At 43.8% G+C, this 19,299-nt stretch overlaps 1 protein-coding gene across 13 annotated transcripts in view; it reads left to right on the forward strand.

Moving 5' to 3' along the window:
- Positions 1-19,299, forward strand: part of LOC147437106 (protein DETOXIFICATION 44, chloroplastic-like) — an 86,074-nt gene that overhangs the window by 47,840 nt on the left and 18,935 nt on the right. The gene's annotated exons all lie outside the window — the stretch shown is intronic.

Below are 19,299 nucleotides of genomic sequence, written 5' to 3' on the forward strand. Positions count from 1 at the left end.
TTTATATACGGAAAATTACCAAAATATCCCTCTAATTTGGGGAAATCCCAAAATACCCCTCAAATTTCAAACATTCCCAAAAGACCCCCAATATTTTGTTAATAAATTTCCAAAATGCCCTTCAATTTTTCTAAAATTTCCAAAATACCCATGGTCGTGAAACTAAATTTCTTGAAAGATTAAAAAATTTGTAGATGTTCATAAGAAGACTGATTGTCTATCAATACAAGCTGCTAAAACTAGAATCTGAGTCGGTTACATGGGATTTGGAGATGAATAACTTCATTACTTTTAGACACAATTGTCCTTTTTTGCGAGGTAATTTGTGACAAATTACATGCTAAGCACTTAAAAAACGGATCTTAACTGTCAAAAAGGAATAAAGTTCAAAAAATCTTCAACAATCCAATAAAAATAGATACAAGTGTATTTTGGTAATTTTTGACTTGAGGGGTATTTTGCGAATTTTCACAAATTAGAGGGGTATTTTGGTAAATTTTTCATGTATATATATATATATATATATTTATTTATTTATTTATTTATTATTTGGTTTAAGTGCTTTATTATAGCCAATGGTATCTGTTGAACTCTGATTAACGAGTACCTCCATATAGTGAAATTGGAAGCCCATAGCTGTTTAAGTCGCCGTCGCTAGGTTTGGTGCTGCTCAAACACAGACTCTGTCAGCTCCTTACATCTTCCAATCAAGTTCACTATGAAGTGCTTAGCACCCTAGTACTCTAATCAAGAGCAACAACCCCGAACTGTGTGAAGCCTTAACCTCTATCATTATGGCTATGATCATATCTTCTTTTAAGAAGCTGCTATCTGATCATATCGAATTCGATGAAGCTAATCCCTCTGGAAAGTGGAGCCTACCAAAGGTATCTTCTGCTCAAATCTATAAACATCGTAAGGCTTTTGCCCTTTTAGCTAGTATGGGGTATCAGCTGGAGAAAATTCGAAAAATGATGGTATTTTAGTTTGAGAAGGAAAGAGGAAGGGTTTACAACCCAAAGGAAAAGGAGAGGAGAGGCCATGTGCCTTACTTGCCTTTTTCATCTCTCTCTCTCTCTCTCTCTCTCTCTCTCTCTACCTGTTGTCACAGAGATGTGCAGCCTCTGAGAGGAGAGAATCCTCTCTTGTGAGGGTTGGGGCTTACTGACATAACTTAGATTAGGCTGCCTCAGCAGAGCTCGCCAGAACAAAGGCTCAGCCTCCTTCGTCTCTGTCGCATGGCATTGCTGCTTGGCCTTAGGCGGACCTTGTTTGGGCATCTTGCTAATAAATGAATTTTTTAAAAGAACACCATGTATCATGAAACACATGGAAAGCTCACTGTAAGAGACTGTGAGACGGATAATCATATTATCCATCTCTTTGAAGAGATTTCTGATTTTAGGCAAAAGGCCTTGAAGAAAGGTCCTCAGTTTATGCATATAGGGTATATAGCCATAGGCATAATCCCCTTGTTCCGCAAAGGCTTGAACGTATCACTAGACCATTGTGTCTTGCAAGGAAGCCTTTCAAACGGACCTATCTACATAGAGTGTTTTCCTAATTTCCCTTGTACTCTCACAGACAAATACTTTGACGAGATTGTATCTCTGTTGATCAAGACCCGTGGTTTAGATCTTAAGCATAGCTCAGATCACCTACAAGTGGCATATCGCATGATCATTTGCACTGTGAACACATGTCTATCTTCTGTGTATAATTCCGGGTACCTTAAAGAAGGTGCTTCTTTGATTAAGGGCCAAAATATCGTCATGAAGGTTGACGAGATGTCACGTGACACATCCCAACCCTATGTGTCCGTGGACAAGCTACACCATAGCAGGGTTCAGTCAGTCCAGTCAGTTTAGCTTAGCAGTGATCTGGCACTTTGTGAGTCTATTCGTAGACCGTGCATGCCCAGTCACTTAGCATAGATGCATATCCTCCGGTTGCACACAGCATGATCATCGGAATTCCCATCAGAATCCATTAGCATCAGTTAGGGGAATTTTCCAATGCATTTAGCCTATTTTCCTATTTATTGGGATTTTCACTCATTATTTTTAAGTGACTTTCCTACAAAGGTAGGTAGGGCAATTTTGCTAAGTTAATATATAAGCAAACCAAAGTTCACACTTTCTGGCAAAAGAGGCAGCAGGAGCACCTTGCTCAACAGGCAACTTCTCAGCAAGACCAACCCCCGCGACTACTCTGGCGTTTTCTCCACAGAAGACCTAGCGTTTTTGCATCAGATCAGCCTTGGCGATTTGTGCACAGCAGATCAGCCCCGGCGTCATCACGACACAGCAGATCAGCCTAGCGTTTTTGCATTTGCAGAACCCCGGCGACAGAAGGACCAATTTCAGCCCTTGGCGTTTTTGGATTTCAGCAGCAAATTAAGACCGGCATTATTCACCTAAAGTGTAGCAGATTCAGCCCGTAAAGACCATCAGTTTTCAGCCCTAAGAAACCTCATTTTTCAGCCAAGAAAACGCAGCCAAAACAGTCATTTTCAGCCACCGAAACAGTCCCGAAATTCAGCGATTAGAAGATCTCAGATTTCAGCCATCGTCGTCGTCGTCGTCATCGTCGTCACCGTCGTCGTCATCGGCATAGACCAAGTTGCATAGTCCATTGCATACACATTGTACACCTTTGTGCAATCAAAGAATAGACCACTCTCGCCGACGAGAGTGGGGCCTTCGGAGGAGGGTTTTACAACCTCTCGGGTGTCGTATCTCTTCTCTCTCCTTCTCTCGGTCTCATTCACTTGCACGCACAATCCACTCACTTTGTCGTGACCACAGCACTCTACAAGACGGAAAGCTCTCTCTTTCCCTAAGAACGAAAAGGAATCTTGAGCAATAAAGATCACTAATCTTGAGAAAATACAACATTCATTCCACTGCACCTAACATTGGTATCAGAGCTTTGGAAGTGTTCTGCATTACTCAAGGAAAGAACCACAAGAACCACAAGAATTTTTTTTGTTTGTTGTCATCGCATGAACCCAAGTTTACTTAGGCGTGGCGATTCCTAATCGTGTTTTGTTGAAGAGTGACAGGAATCCCAAGAAAGAAGGGCTTGTCCAGCCTCCCCTTGTGTCTCTTTTCACTCATTGAGAGCGGACCGTGCACTTAGCGGCCGGCCAATCGACGTGAGGTGGGAAAAAGCAACCTTGGTGTGAGCGCAAGGCCGCCAAGGGGTGCGCTCGCAGAAAAGGGTAGAACTCGGGTCAAGAGAAGATCCTTCTCCAACGCGATTTGCAAGCGAAAGAAAACCTCAAGAACCTCAAGACCCCCAAGAACCCAAGTTCCTCATGAACTTCAGAACCTCAAGAACCCAAGTTCCTCGTGAACTTCAGAACCCAAGACCCTCAAGAACCCAAGTTCCTCGTGAACTGAAGAACCCAAGACCCACAAGAACCCACGATTGCAGAATGGTCATCACTTTAAGCGGAATGGATGCTTCGGTTGGAGGTGATGAGCATGAGAGAGGCGAAGAAGAATTTTCCACACCATGAGGTTTTTCCGACCCTTTTCCATCTACGACAAGGATTGCACTAACTCCTATGGAGGCTTTCGACAAGAGGATGATGGACAGGAAGTTAGAAAGCGAAGAAAGAATAGCAGTCATAGAGCGCAAATACGAAGAAAGAATGGCAGCCATAGCGCGTGAGCGCGAGCAAGCACTCTTGGAAGCCAAAGCAAGAGAAGCAGAATTTGATCGAGAGACCAAAGAAAGAGAAGCAAGATTTTATCGCGAGAACAAAGCAAGCATGCTAGAGTTCTTGCGACTCTTTTCTCAAGCTCAGGCACAGATGCAAGAGAATCGGGAAAAGAAGACTCTCTCAGTCTCTTCTTCTCCAAAGCATGAAACACAGGATTTGCATGATTGTGTGAAACATGATGATGTTTTGATTGACAATGACTTGCATGATGATTTGAAGGACAATGATAAGCATGATGATTTGGATGCCAATGATTTGCATAATGATTTGGATGACAAAGATAAGCATGATGATTTGGATGCCAATGATTTGCATAATGATTTGGATGACAAAGATAAGCATGATGATTTGAATGATATTGCTAAGCATGATGATTTGGATGAAAAAGACAAGCATGATGAATTGCATGAAGATGATGTGATTGTTCGCAAAGATGATGTGTTAGTGGATGCTTTTTCTAGCGAAGCTAACCTCATTGCAGATTCGATCAGTCACCAAGAATCGATCTTGGCTTTCGAGTCGAGGTCAACAGATCCCCCACAAGACGATTCGATAGATCCCGAAGAAGCGATCTTGGCTCTTGAGCCTTGGTCCAAAGAACCATCACAGGAAGTATTATGTGTTCGCATGATTGATACGCACACATTGTTCGAGTGTTTCATTCATGAAGGTTTCCTGTATTTTAGTCAGCATCGTTATGTGATCCCTTTTCCTAGGCATGACATATTGTATGTTGAGCACGTTTCTCTCATGGATGGGCACGAATGTATGCGGATTGTGCATGAAAAGTTGAAAAGTTTGTATGTCAAGAAGTCACATTCCATGTCTCTTCCTTGGCATGACACAGTTTCCGAAAGAGCACATGATAGTATGAGCACCAAGCATGGGCATTTCCATTGTGATTTGCCACAGTTGATTGATTTCGATCAAACAGAAAAGATTCGACCGCATTGTTTGCATGTGTTTGATGAACGGGTTGTAACTCCGTCTCTATGTTCATCTACATTGCATACACAGTCTTTAGAGAAGACAAGATTTTTTTCCTTCACTTTACATGGAATGGGTATGTTCATGGTTTTGTGTTGGAGATGGTTTCAGGAATTTTCAGCTATGGAGATTCTTGAAGACAAAGGAAGCATGACTCTAGAGGAAGTTGAAGCATCGAACGAGCCACAGAAGACTTTGTGTCGCTTTCGGCGCGGCCCAAAGAAGCAAGCGTTGCAGACCTTTATGAAGTTCAAGTATTGCTCGACGAACACAACAGAGTGGGCCGGCGACGAGTCCCATCCAGGATTCCGGATGCTGTTGGCGATCTCCCTCGATGCCATACAGTTCGGTACCAGTACCTCACTTTGAAAAGGAGGGGATGTCACGTGACACATCCCAACCCTATGTGTCCGTGGACAAGCTACACCACAGCAGGGTTCAGTCAGTCCAGTCAGTTTAGCTTAGCAGTGATCTGGCACTTTGTGAGTCTATTCGTAGACCGTGCATGCCTAGTCACTTAGCATAGATGCATATCCTCCGGTTGCACACAGCATGATCATCGGAATTCCCATCAGAATCCATTAGCATCAGTTAGGGGAATTTTCCAATGCATTTAGCCTATTTTCCTATTTATTGCGATTTTCACTTATTATTTTTAAGTGACTTTCCTACAAAAGTAGGTAGGGCAATTTTGCTAAGTTAATATATAAGCAAACCAAAGTTTACACTTTCTGGCAAAAGAGGCAGCAGGAGCACCTTGCTCAATAGGCAACTTCTTAGCAAGACCAACCCCCGCGACTACTCTGGCGTTTTCTCCACAGAAGACCTAGCGTTTTTGCATCAGATCAGCCTTGGCGATTTGTGCACAGCAGATCAGCCCCGGCGTCATCACGACACAGCAGATCAGCCTAGCGTTTTTGCATTTGCAGAACCCCGGCGACAGAAGGACCAATTTCAGCCCTTGGCGTTTTTGGATTTCAGCAGCAAATTAAGACCGGCATTATTCACCTAAAGTGTAGCAGATTCAGCCCGTAAAGACCATCAGTTTTCAGCCCTAAGAAACCTCATTTTTCAGCCAAGAAAACGCAGCCAAAACAGTCATTTTCAGCCACCGAAACAGTCCCGAAATTCAGCGATTAGAAGATCTCAGATTTCAGCCATCGTCGTCGTCGTCATCGTCACCGTCGTCACCGTCGTCGTCATCGGCATAGACCAAGTTGCATAGTCCATTGCATACGCATTGTACACCTTTGTGCAATCAAAGAAAAGACCACTCTCGCCGACGAGAGTGGGGCCTTCAGAGGAGGGTTTTACAACCTCTCGGGTGCCGTATCTCTTCGCTCTCCTTCTCTCAGTCTCATTCACTCGCACGCACAATCCACTCACTTTGTCGTGACCACAGCACTCTACAAGACGGAAAGCTCTCTCTTTCCCTAAGAACTAAAAGGAACCTTGAGCAATAAAGATCACTAATCTGGAGAAAATACAACATTCATTCCGCTGCACCTAACACGAGCGGCCCGTACAACGTAGAGGGCGGTACTATTTCAATTACCTGTTAACTTTACACAGAGCACTGAGAAGGGAAGAGAACACAGTTGCGTCCAGCGACTAGAATGTCACTGCGCACACGAGACGGACACCCTGTAGGCCCCAAAGACTGGCGCCCCTTTCGGTATTTCTTTATTCAAATTAAGGTAGACGATCCGACCACTTAGCACAAGCTTTCACAAAGCAGTCCAAACCTGGCGAGGGCTGAAAACGCAGGTTTTCGACTGGATTTCGACAGCATAACGGCGCAAAAACCCTTGTAGGTCAAAAACACCTGTCTAGGATGGATTCCCTCGATATTTGGAAGCTTTCTGGTGAGCTGTCACAGAAATTCAGCGGGCTGTAGTTCTCTGTTTTTCACTGCCGGGAGCCCAAAAGCCTGTACACGCATCCCAAGGCTCTCACGAGGCTCCCCCGATGTTCCCTTGCAGTTTAGGTGCGAAACCCTAAACCTGCAGAAAAACACAGCAGGCTGTAATTCCCTGTTTCGGATCGTTTTTAGCGGAGCGAACACGCCTACGCGTGTCCCAAGGGCTCCTGCACGCAATGGGACAGTTCCCCTGTGAATTGGACGAGTTTTCACGCGAGAAAACTCTCCAAACTCGCAATCTTTCGTGATGGAACTGTGCGTACCTGTGGGGGATTAGCAATTAGCTAATCCGGTTCCTGTTCAGAAGGCTCTTGCCTTGGCAAACGCGCATAAACCCCCAGAACTGTACATAGGTCAAATGAGAAGCCCACTAGTGGGGCATAACATACTGTACGTAGGGGAGAAAGAGAGCAGTATGTAGCCTGCGGGACATCACTCCCGTCACCATACTGTGCATAGAGGGCAAGGTAAGCATTTCATAGCTTTTGTACCTGCTACAATCCACCTGGGCTGAAAATGGCGCCCCCTTTGTTGATATGCAGCTCGTTTTTGCCTCCCAGAGTGGCATAATCGCTCACAGGCTGACACGTCGCCAGTTTCCGAGTTTGGGCTTTCCCTGCTAAAAATATCACAACTGGTGCGTCAGTTGACTTGGCAGCAGAGCAATAAAATGTTCCCCTTGTCATCAGAGCTAATGATGCGAACACATTTTCCGGTCAAATATAGCAGTTCCCTAAATTTTAGGAGATGCTTCCATGGCGTCCCTATCGGTCTCGTGACCATCATTGAAGACTACCATTTGACCAACATCTACAATGTGGGTTAATTTACTGGCCCCTTTCAACTTATAAAGTTGCAGTGACTTGACGAGTGGCCCAAATTCCAGTTTGGCGCACACGAGCTTCCATACTCATCAAAATTCAGTGCTAACTGGCCCTGGTAGTCCCCGTTTGACCGACCTAGATCCCCGATGTGAGAAACCCATTTGGCTGCAGCCGTTTTACACTGGCCATGCAATGTCCACTTGCACCTTTTCAAGGGTTTTGGGACAAACAAGTAAAAATAAAATAAATATATCTAATACTTATTTATGGAAGGCAACAGGAAAAATACACCTCCTGGTGACACACCCCACCCTTGAAATACTGCAAGCGACCTCGCTTGCATGCCAATAATACATGCAGATATCTCCTGATATCACATATATTCTATGATGGGAAATCCAATATATACATGCTTCCGGAAATGTAGCGTTGGACGATTAAACAATCCCACCAACCTGGCTACGACACATATATCAAGCATAGAAGTCTTCTAGTGTACTCTTGAGCACAAACTTCTCTAGCTAAATTCTGTATGGAAAGAGTAGATACAATTGCTTAACTACTCTCTTGAGCATCATGAACCATGCTCTTGCCTTGCTTCAAAAAGGTTGCATCAAGTCACTGTGGGTTCCATTTGAAAGGCTTCAAGATACAATTGCAATAGCTGAGGTGAATCAAGCAATTCAGACTCTTCCATCCATTTGGCATCTAATGATGGATAGTTCTTGAACTTCACCAAATAGCGTCTTGCAACCTTTCCTCTAACCTTTCTTTCTTTATGTGCCAATATCTGTTCAGGAACAAGGATTTCATCCAATTCTTCCACTTCGGGTTGTTCCTCATCAAGCATATTCTCTGGCACATCACCAACAAAGGGCCTTAGAAGGCTGACATGAAAAGCATTATGTATTTTCCAGCCTTCTGGTAGCTTTAACCTGTAAGCTACATCGCTGATCTTTTCTGAAATCTGAAAAGGACCATAATATCGCATACTGAGCTTAGGAAACAAGCGTTCCTTGCCTTTCCTTTTCCTTAACCTGGCCTTTTCAAAGTGCAAAAGTACCCAATCACCAAGTGAAAATACAAGTTCACGACAGTGACGATCAGCAGCTTTCTTTTGCTTAGCCTGAGTCTTCTCAAGAGCAATCTTTATCTTCCTGTATGTTTCATCCATATCTTGCACATACTTGTCTGCCTCAAAAATCTTGTCCTTAGTCTGTAAAATGGGTGGGACTTTCTTTCCTCCTTCCACTATCTCAAATGGTGCCTTACCTGTTGATGTATGCACAGTGTTATTGTAAGCATATTCAACCAATGGGAGATGGTGTTCCCAAGTTGCCTTGTGCTCTGAGACATAACATTTGAGTAGGTCCAAGACAATAGAATTTGCCTCTTCTGACTGTCCATCAGTTTGCGGATGAAACGAAGAAGAGAACTTGAGCGTAGTGCCCATGTTCTCAAACAATGCCTTCCAGAAAAGACTCGTCATACGTGGATCCCTGTCACTGACAATTGATTGAGGCATCCCATGATATTTAAAGATATTGCTCATGAATATCTTGACCATGTGTTCTGGCTTTATCTTCTTCCTAACAGGAATGAAATGGGCCTGCTTACTGAACCTACAAATGATAGTCCAAATCCCATCATTTCCTGTTTGCGTCCTTGGAAGATCAAAGATAAAGTCCATTGCTATACTTTCCCATGGCCTATCAGGGATCGGCAATGGCTGCAACAATCCCGGTTGCTTTTGTCTGTCAAATTTGACTTTTTGGCATACTAAGCATGATCTTACAAATGTGTCAACATCTTGACGCAAAGTTGGCCAATAGAAGAATGCCTCAACCCCTTTCACTGTCGCATCAATTCCACGATGCCCAGCATAAGGTGGAGCATGACTTTCCATCAAAATCTTTGGCCGTAACTGTTTAGTAACGCATAACTTTCCATGCATCATGAGAAAGTCATTCTTAAGCATATAGTGCTCATGATGTTGCCCATCAACAAGCTGGTCATAGATCCTTGCAAAATCTGAATCTTCAGCATATTGTGTCTTCATTTCGTCTAGTTCACAATGGTACGGAATTGACACTGCTGAAATTTGGGGCTTTCGTGACAACGCATCAGCCACCACGTTCTTTTTCCCTTGCACATGCACAATCTGAAAATGGAACATTGACAAGATGTTTGCCCATCGCATGTGCTTCTCAGACAACTTCGTCTGTGTGAGAAAATATCGCAAGGTTTGATGATCCGTTTGGACAACAAAATCAGCCCCTAGCAAATAGTGTTTCCAACTAGTGAGAGCATGAATTGCTGCCAGCAATTCTTTCTCATAGACTTGCAAGTTCCTTTCAGTCTTCAAAAGAATTCTGCTCTCATATGCGACTACTCGGCCATTCTGGATCAGAACTGCACCAAGACTATTCTTTCCTCTATGTACAAGGGTAATCTTTTTGTTGTAAGTATCCACCATAGCATGCAACCTGTAACACCATGGGATACCCAATAACACATCACAGCCCTCAAGCGGCATAATATGAAATTCTTCCGCATCCACATAGCTCTGAATGTGCAGACGAAGCTTTCCCAAAATGGGAGTAACAGGCTCTGAATGTCCTGGGCATGCCAAACCTACTTCGCCTGTCATACCCATCTCCTCTGCACGAATGCCCAACTTTGATGCCAATTCTGGTGATATGAAATTTGCACGGGCTCCTGGATCAAAGAAAACCAGCACTGTCTGGTCTCTAACTTTGCCCCAAGCTCTGCACAGCTCCGTGGCATCTGTGTTTGGCTGATCTCCAACCAAATCTGGAACAAGTCTTGCACTCGACTTTGGCTTCTTCCCTTTATGGTGTGACTTGTCATCCTTATCCTGTGACTTCTTCTGTGGGCACTCATTTGCAAAGTGTCCTTCCTGTTCACAAATGTAGCATTTCTTGGCCTCCCTAAGAGCTTTCCTTTCTTGAAAAGTTTTGCCAGAAAAATGCCTTTTTTGTCCTTGTCCTCGTTCCGAAGAAGATTTAGACTGCTTCTTGGACGTATCAGCTTCTTGAGTGGAGGGCTTCTTTGCAGGAGACTCAGAAGGCTTTGCTGCAACATTGCCCTTGGCTGAAAACTGTTTGCCCTGGGCCCCTTTCTTGTGGCTATTAAATCCATCGGAATCTCCCTTCGACAGATTGTTGGCCACTCTTGCATTCTCTATCAATTGAAACATATTCATGACAGTAGTCTTTGTGCAGTAGTCCCTGATTTTCTTGGGCAATCCGCAACAGTACTTCTCAATTTGTTCTGACAAAGGCACAAACCTGTAAGAGGTGACTGGCAACAATGCGGCCCAAAACCGTTTATTGTACTCTTCCAGATTCGCACACTGTTTAGCATTCAACTCGTGCCATTCTGTCATCACATCCACTTCAAAAGTGTTTGTCAACCATGCAGGCGCAAAAAGTTGTTTGAATTGAATCCACGTTGTTGGGGCTTGACCCTGGTTCAACAATGCGGTCCACCATTGGAGCGCATTCCCTTTCAAGAAAGTGGCAGCCTTGCGTATCTTTGAAGATTCCGTGAAGTTTCCTCCAGCATAAGTTGCATCGAACTGCTGTATGAAGGTCAAAGCCTTTAATTGGTCCTCAATTCCTCTGAAAGTTTCAAACTTCACTCCCTGCCCACCTTCCTTGTAATCCTTAGGCTGACTCAAAGGAGCCACATTATCATAAACAGGTGCCTGTAACAGTGGTGCTCCATGAGTGTTCATTCCAGCACTCGCATCAACTGTTTTCCCTGTCATATCTGCATTTTGTACGCATGGCTGCGAAAAACCAGCCATACCAAATTGTGTTCCAGGCACTCGAAACTGGCCATAGGCACCCTGAAAACCTGGTTGGACACCCATGTTCGCGTACATAGGGTTACCCATGCCTGTTTGCATTGTCCCGAACACATTCCCTGGCATATAACCTGTGGAAGGTCCAGCCATAGCTTGAAACACTGAACCACCTCCAAAATAACCAGGATAAGTATTAGGTAATGGAAGGGTCTGACGCATAGCCTGTTCATTGCTCCCTTGACCATTCACAAACGGTTCCTGTCCAGCTAAAGCAAGTTGCTTTGGATCATTGGACACTGCTAGTTGCTCAACCACATGGGCTTTCCCTCGAGCATCATGAGTCCTCTGCACATTGGAAATCTCCTTTTCTTGCAACGGCTTAGTCATGCCCTGTGTAGGAGGCTGAAAACCCTGTGTCGAAGCCTGTAAGAATTCCTGTATCCTTGGGTTGTTAGCCAACTGTTGAAACATGTCCATGCAACAACGCAGTTGAGTTCTAAACAACCTATCCTCTTCTTGAAGATTTGAAGGAATTTTCTCTGTGCCATGTGAGGAAGATCCCTCTTCAGATACTTGGTCTCTCTTCTCTGCCATATCGACAAGCTCTGTGCTGCTTTCACCCACAACAATCCACGCTGCACTTTTTGAAGAAGAAGTGACTATCCCGTCGATGGAACCATATAACCGGCCCGTACAACGTAGAGGGCGGTACTATTTCAATTACCTGTTAACTTTACACAGAGCACTGAGAAGGGAAGAGAACACAGTTGCGTCCAGCGACTAGAATGTCACTGCGCACACGAGACCGACACCCTGTAGGCCCCAAAGACTGGCGCCCCTTTCGGTATTTCTTTATTCAAATTAAGGTAGACGATCCGACCACTTAGCACAAGCTTTCACAAAGCTGTCCAAACCTGGCGAGGGCTGAAAACGCAGGTTTTCGACCGGATTTCGACCGGATTTCAAAAACCCCTGTAGGTCAAAAACACCTGTCTAGGACGGATTCCCTCGATATCTGGAAGCTTTCTGGTGAGCTGTCACAGAAATTCAGCGGGCTGTAGTTCTCTGTTTTTCACTGCCGGGAGCCCAAAAGCCTCTACACGCATCCCAAGGCTCTCACGAGGCTCCCCCGATGTTCCCTTGCAGTTTAGGTGCGAAACCCTAAACCTGCAGAAAAACACAGCAGGCTGTAATTCCCTGTTTCGGATCGTTTTTAGCGGAGCGAACACGCCTACGCGTGTCCCAAGGGCTCCCGCACGCAATGGGACAGTTCCCCTGTGAATTGGACGAGTTTTCACACGAGAAAACTCTCCAAACTCGCAATCTTTCGTGATGGAATTGTGCGTACCTGTGGGGGATTAGCAATTAGCTAATCCGGTTCCTGATCAGAAGGCTCTTGCCTTGGCAAACGCGCATAAACCCCCAGAACTGTACATAGGTCAAATGAGAAGCCCACTAGTGGGGCATAACATACTGTACGTAGGGGAGAAAGAGAGCAGTATGTAGCGTGCGGGGCATCACTCCCGTCACCATACTGTGCATAGAGGGCAAGGTAAGCATTCCATAGCTTCTGTACCTGCTACAATCCACCGGAGGCTGAAAATGGCGCCCCCTTTGTTGATATGCAGCTCGTTTTTGCCTCCCAGAGTGGCAGAATCGCTCACAGACTGACACGTCGCCCAGTTTCTGAGTTTGGGCTTTCCCTGCTAAAAATATCTCAACTGGTGCGTCAATTGACTTGGCAGCAGAGCAATAAAATGTTCCCCTTGTCATTCCAGAGCTAATGATACGAACACATTTTCCGGTCAAAAATAGCAGTTCCCTAAATTTTAGGAGATGCTTCCATGGCGTCCCTATCGGTCTCCTGACCATCATTGAAGACTACCATTTGACCAACATCTACAATGTGGGTTAATTTACTGGCCCCTTTCAACTTATAAAGTTGCAGTGACTTGACGAGTGGCCCAAACTCCAATTTGGCGCACACGAGCTTCCATACTCATCAGAATTCAGTGCTAACTGGCCCGGGCAGTCCCTATCTGACCGACCTAGATCCCCGATGTGAGAAACCCATTTGGCTGCAGTCGTTTCACACTGGCCATGCAATGTCGACTTGCACCTTTTCAAGGGTTTTGGGACAAACAAGTAAAAATAAAATAAATATATCTAATACTTATTTACGGAAGGCAACAGGAAAAATACACCTCCTGGTGACACCACTCATGGTACTTTACCTGAAATGGTTACCTGCCAAGAGGTCCAATTTCTTAATGAATGGCAGTTAGACATTTCTAAAACGCTTTTGAATGAAGTAACTGCACCTACTCCTTTGCAAGTACAAAGGCTTGGATCTACAGATCAGTACAAGATCCTTGGCCGATCAAAGTCTAGGAAGCAGTTAGAAGCTGTTCTCGCCAAACTCCAGTACTATGTCTCTACTTTGAGCTCTGCTAAGTCTCCTTCAACGGCAAAATCACATCCTTCTCCTGCATGTCTTCATCGAGAAAGTTACAAAGATTCAGAAGGTTTATTTCGATGTAAATTATGCAACCGCATCATGGCTTCTGCCTATGTTGCTAATGGAATTGAGGTCTTGAATCAGAAGGCTATCAATGATAAAGATTTGTCTCATAGTATGCCATATATTGTGCCTTCTCCAAATACCAGGTTACAACCTTTGGAGTCTTCTTCGAATTGGCACACGAATGCTCTCAAGGAACTTGCTGCTTTCCAGTTTCTCGTACTGATCAAACTTTCTCTCCTTACTCAGTCCCTCACCTTCTTTTCCCCGGGGGGTAATATATCAAGAAATGAAAGATAAGAAGGAAGGAAAGGAAGTAAAGCCTGTGCAGCATGTGCAGTTGATTCAGTTTGTTAATCAATCCAGTGACAAGAATTTTCCAAGGATGTTTTCAGCTGTTCTGCATGAACCCACTATTGCATCAGTAACCCAGTTCCTGCAAACATGTCACCATTTGTCCTAGAAGTTTTAGAAGATGGTTTTAACCCTACTGTTGGGTTTAATCTCAATATTAGATGGGGAATTAATGCTCAAGTCCAAACTTGGGAGCAGAGGCAGCAACAAGGTAAAGTTGTCAGAACTATCCTACTAGAGGATAGTGACTGGACAGTTTTTCATGATGACGCATGTGTACTATATGAGGAGGAAGAATTGGATGCGCTAGATGTGTTGTTACCACAAATATTTCCCATTCTGGAAGCTTCCTCTGATGATGAGTCAGTAATTAGCTCAGAATATCTGCTTTCTTCTGATGAAGAGGATAGGATAATAAATCGTGTCAAAATGGAAACCGAAGGAGTCAAGGTAGAATCATCTTCATCAACATCCTCGAATTTAAAAGGGGTAACAAAGATCGGGGATATGACAATACTCGACATCGACGGTCTTTCTGAGGAACAGATCTGGAAGGTTTTGGAGTTCATCTATAACTCAGCTCACTATGGAATCAACTATAAGGATCTGACACAGAGGCAATCTGTGTCTATGATTATAGCAGGTTTCCAGGGAATGTTAAGAGTCTGGTGGGATGATCTTAGTCCAGACAGTAAAGCTTACATCATGCAAGGTGGACCTGAAGGACAAGAAAATTTCGATAATGTAATTTCTCTATTTTTTGCAGCTCTTGTTATGCAGTTTTTGGGATCAACCAACAAGATATTGGAGCGCAATAAAGAGGCGTTTTTCAAAAGTAAACTCTGTGATTTGACCCAGGTTAAGAAATATCAACAGCACATGACTGAGCTCATGTATCATTTTCCTGGTGGTTATTTCAAATCAGAGTATAAACAATATTACCTGAATTCTTTTCCTGAGCCTTTCTCTAACTTAATTAAAGAAAGGATTAAGGCTGCAGGTTTGTATGTTGATGAAAATCTTTCTCTAGCACAAATACATTTCTTTATAGACGAAGTCACAGATCTGGAATGCGCTAGAATCAGAGTCAGGAAAGAAATAAAGCAGGTAAAAGGATTTAACACCAGTTTCTGTGAAGAAGAAACAAAAGCTAAAGCATTTGGATGTAGAACCTCTAAGGAATGCAGTTGCAAAGTCAAAGCTCGCAGAAACAAATTTGGCAAGAGATTCAAAGTTGTTCGCAAGAAAAGGAAATTAAGCAAGGAAGAGCGAAGGCAAGTTAAATATTATATCTGCAACAAGCCAGGCCATATCGCTCCAGAATGCCCAAAGAGGAGAACGAAATTTGGAAATGCTGTCCTAAAGGATCGATATGAATATGAGGTGATCTATTGCAATACCTTACAAAGGAAAGATTTTTCTATTTCTGAGTATATGGATTTTGATGCTCATGAGGAATCTACTTCTGAAAGTTCTTCTACTTCAGAAACTCTAGAGGAGCCTGTTTTCTCTGACGATAGCGAGCCTCGATTACAAAATATGGTAAGGAAACCTTTTTCTTTCCTTTTGCCACAATTCTCTAGTCTAGAGTCGAGTTCCAGTTCATCTGAAGAATTAGAAGAATGGAGGAATAAATATCCTCCTCTTAAGCTTGATCTATCTCGAAAAGAAGAACAAAGATATCAGCCTCTACCTCTTTTTAGAGATATGGTTGAAGAAGCCCTTGCTATAGCTCTAAGGGAAGAATGGCGCAGGATGATGAATTAGAGAAGGGAATCTGCTTCTACTAGTTTCTTTGCCAACAAAGAGACAAGTAGACATAAGGAAAGATATTAGAAGAATCTATCAGCAGTGCAACCCGATGAAGATATGCCAGAAGCTTCCAACGCTAGAGATCAGTCTCTAAACGAAGCTTGTGAGTATATTCAAATTTGTAGTAAAAATGATCAGGCTATTCTCAAGGCTATACAGGAAGTACATGTCAAATTTGAACAACTGCAGCAACAGATTCGTTCTGTTGAAAACCAATTAGCTACGCTTGAAACTAAGATTGATCACGTTTATGGGATTGCTAATCATCTGTCTGAGGTAGTTGCTATGACAGATATTGCTAATGAAGCCCCCATCGATTGGGTTCCTACTCGGCCCATAAATAGTTGTAGTATCATCAATTTTGATCCCAATTATAATCGTGCCTTCTATTTAGAAACTTGGATCAAATTCCCATCTGAGCAATCTTTCCGACTGGATGTCTTATGGGATTCAGGGTCTGTTGTTTCATACATCAACCAAGCTTTGGTTCCGCAGCATTTGGTCACCGAGCTTCCTCATGGTATCACTGTTTCTTATGCCAACAATACTCGTGGGCGAATTTCTAGAATTGTATTGTGCAAAATGGCTTTGGGATATGCTAAGTTTCAGGTCACTCTTTACTTCATCCTCATCCTAACACTGACCTAACAATCGGTGCTGACATTATCTCTCAACTCACGCCCTACACTGTGAACCCTAATCTCTCTATCCGATTCCGCGTGAAAGACCAGTTCTATACAGTTCTCACTAAAGCTCGTGGAGCTCTTTTGCTGGGGGGGGGGGGGGGGGGGGGGGGGGGGGAGGGGGGAATTCCTACACTTCCCAATCCTCACAAACATGAGCGTTTTTTAGCATGGTTTGAGACAGAAAAGCTGAAACATCATAATGAGCTAAAATCAATTGCTACTCAGCTGGCCGAACAAACCAGTGAAAACCCTTTAGCCTTCTGGGACAAAGAGGAAGATTGGGTCACACTCCCTGGCAAACCACAACCAGCAGGATTAAAGGCTACCTATCCTGGAATGTCTTTAGAAGACACAAAGCTCTGCAAGGAAGAAATTGATCAGCTACTAAAAAATGGTTTAATCGTTCCTTCTAATAATGCCTTTGCATGTCAAGCTTTTTATGTGAATAATCACTCCGAATAGAAACGAGGAAAGAAGCGGCTCGTCATCAATTACAAACCAATCAATGACGGCTAGAAGCTAGGAGATTTCCTTTGCCATTAAAGGATGATCTACTCCGCAGAATCAAGGATAGTCAGGTATTCTCAAAATTTGATCTAAAGAGCGGATTTTGGCAGTTTAAAATAAAACCTGCTGATCGCTACAAAACCAGTTTTGTAGTCCCTCAAGGAATGTTTGAATGGACAGTATTACCCATGGGACTCAAACCAGCTCCTTCACTCTGTCAGGAAAGAATTGAGGTTTTATTTTCAGATTGCAGAGAATTCTTACTGCTATATATTGATGATATCCTTGTCTACTCTAAGGACATTGAAAGTCACCGTTTGTGGAAAAGCTCCAAACTACCGGATTGGTTCTTAGTCTTAAGAAAATGGAGCTTTGTCAACCACAAACTACTTTTTTGGGGGTGGAGATTGTAACCGGCCTGTTAACTTCAAAAAGGATAGTAGACCTTAGACTTAAACCTTATTTGCTTTCACCCATTTATTAGTCATCTATTCTACCTGTGCTATAATGACACAACAAAGGGGAATGGGATACAGATGCTAGATTGCACCTGTATGAGAAGACCGACACCAAACTGGCCCCTAAATTAGGCGCCCCTTTTGGTATTTCTTTATTCTTTAACAGAGGGAATAAAAGTTGTGGTTCCCTACAAGCTGCCTTGCACAACCTTGGCTGAATTTCAACTGTTCTGGCCCGATTTCGGCAACATAACTGTACTAGGACCCTTCACAGTTAGTATTCCCACGCATTGGATGACTTTCCCGACGCATACGGACACTTTGCAAAACCTGGCGAGAATCTGCAGCACGCTGAATTCTCTGTTTTCTGCCCCGAAAATGCGCCAGATCACCTGTACAGCGGTCCCCTTGCGTCCCCGAACCTCCTGGGGGTATTAGGGTCCGTTTAGGGCCAAAACCCTAAACCTGCAAAAATACACAGCAGGCTGTAATTCACTGTTTCGGGCTCCGTTTTACGTGCCGGTCACATCCGTAGCAAGTCCTCGAGCTCCCGCACCTGTAGGGCTACTTGCCCTTTGAATCGGACGAGATTTCGCACGTGAGACCTCTCCGAATCACCTATACCTGCGGGGGATTAGCCGCTAGCTAATCCAGTACCTGTGCAAGAGGCTCTTGCCTCAGCAATCGCGCATGAACCCACACAACTGTACACTGGTTAATTGAAAATCCCACTAGAGGGGCATAACCATAAAGAATAGGGGAGAGAGAGAGCGGTGAGAAGTGTGTCACTTACATAGAGGGTAAGCAAGCACTCCATTGAAGCTCTCCCACCTGTGACAGCACTCAAAAACGAGCTCCCAGCTGAAAATCACGTTTTTGCCTTCTCTTTAAGTAGTAAACTGGCCTCAAAGTGCCAAGTGTCACTCATTTGTGCATTTTCCCGCTTTAGACCCTCGGGTCTAAAAATATCTCACCTGCAGCCTCTGTTGACTTTGCCACAAAGTAACAAAATGATCCCCATGTCAAGCTGCACGTAATGACACGAAGACATTTTGCCGTCCAAAAATAGCAGTCCCTAAAATTTAGGAGTTTCTGCCATTACATTCTTCTAGGTCATCTGACCCTCTTTGTACACTGCAGCCACACCCAGAATTGAAATGTAGTCTATGTAGCAAAGGACTCTGCTTTGGCTGGCCAATGACCCCACTTTGGCTAACCATAGTCCTTGTCCAACCTTAGTGCTCTTTAGCCCTCAGGCCTGGACTCTCTCTGAATAGTTCCACACTGGCTATGCAATGCAAGGCAGTTAGATTTCCAGAGGGGTGTTTCCAAAAGGTAAAACAAACAAAATTCCCCAAAGAAAGAGAAATAAACAAAAATGGAATTGCCACTGGCTGGTGACAGAGATCTTCTCTGGCTGTATCAAAATGCAAGATCATGTTTTAAAAAAGTTATTGGATTTTCCAGATCAACTGCAAGATCGCAAACAAGTCCAATCCTTTGTAGGATGTCTACAATGGATAGCGCCACAATACCCTCACCTAGCAAACGATTTGCTACCCTTCAAGCAGTTGGAACGAAGCAAGGAATTCTTTTGGTCTGCGAATTTGTCTGTGGCTGTGCACACGATAAAGGACATTTGCCAGAAATTACCTCATTTTCAGATT

The sequence above is a fragment of the Adiantum capillus-veneris genome, chromosome 17, assembly GCF_014529385.1.
Source record: "Adiantum capillus-veneris isolate H3 chromosome 17, ASM1452938v2, whole genome shotgun sequence".
Taxonomy (NCBI): Eukaryota; Viridiplantae; Streptophyta; class Polypodiopsida; order Polypodiales; family Pteridaceae; genus Adiantum; species Adiantum capillus-veneris.